The following is a 1,162-nucleotide window of genomic DNA, read 5'->3' on the forward strand; positions in this document are numbered from 1 at the left end:
TGCTCATCATCCTGGCCGTCAGCTCAGACTCCCATCTCCACACCCCCCATGTACTTCTTCCTCGCCAACCTGTCCTTTGTAGACATCTGTTTCACCTCCACCACCGACCCCAAGATGCTGTGGAACATCCAGGCTCAGAGCAAAGTCATCACCTATGCCGGCTGCCTCACGCAGATGTACTTTTTCATACTCTTTGCTGGATTCGATGACTTTCTCCTGGCTGTAATGGCCTATGACAGGTTTGTGGCCATCTGTCACCCCCTGCACTACACGGTTATCATGAAACCTTCCTACTGTGTACTGCTCGTTCTGGTGGTCTGGGTGATGAGTGTCCTGAATTCCTTATTAGAAAGCTTAACGGTGTTGTTGCTGTCCTTTTGTACAGATGTGGAAATCTCCCACTTTTTCTGTGAAATCAATCAGGTGGTCCAACTGGCCTGTTCTGACACCTTTCTTAACCACATGGTGATGTATTTTGCAACTGTGCTGCTGGTTGGTGGTCCCCTCGCTGGGATCCTTTTCTCTTACTCTAAGATAGTTTCCTCCATATGTGGGATCTCATCAGCTCAGGGCAAGTATAAGGCATTTTCCACCTGTGCATCTCACCTCTCTGTTGTCTCCTTATTTTATTTTACTGTCCTGGGAGTGTACCTTAGCTCTGCTGCTCCCCAGAGCTCCCACTCAAGTGCAGTAGCCTCGGTGATGTACACGGTGGTGACGCCCATGCTGAACCCCTTCATCTACAGCCTGAGGAACAGAGACATAAAGAGGGCTCTGAAAAGAATTGTTGGGGTTCCAGTGATGTAAGGGCCCTTCGTCCTGGGGCTGAAGAAGGGTCCATGATTGCAAGGCTCACAGCCTCAGAGCCAGGAACTGCTATTTTTCGATCTGACTAGGGAAGTGGAATCTGCACCTTCTATTTATTTCCTGGAATTTCCAATTGTTTGAATTCAACTTTTCCACACATTTAAGTAACTCCCTTTTTAACCTTCTGTTCTATCTGATGTAGACAGTATTCCACTTTGTCCGTTTTCATATGTTCCAATGTTTTCCCCAAATTTCAATTACAAGTGCCTGGAAATTTCTGTAACTTACATGGGAACAGTGTTAGAGTCCACATTCTAATTTCTTCAAACTTTTTTTTCATTTCCTTTTTTTCCCC

The 1,162-nt window shown here is 46.1% G+C and overlaps 1 pseudogene; it reads left to right on the forward strand.

The window, feature by feature from the left end:
* Window positions 1–5: 5 nt before the first annotated feature.
* On the forward strand, window positions 6–807 carry LOC112817923 (olfactory receptor 7A5-like; annotated as a pseudogene).
* Window positions 808–1,162: the final 355 nt, after the last annotated feature.

The sequence above is a fragment of the Callorhinus ursinus genome, unplaced genomic scaffold, assembly GCF_003265705.2.
Source record: "Callorhinus ursinus isolate GAN/ISIS: 27379988/994484 unplaced genomic scaffold, GSC_fseal_2.0 scaffold12654, whole genome shotgun sequence".
Classification (NCBI taxonomy): domain Eukaryota; kingdom Metazoa; phylum Chordata; class Mammalia; order Carnivora; family Otariidae; genus Callorhinus; species Callorhinus ursinus.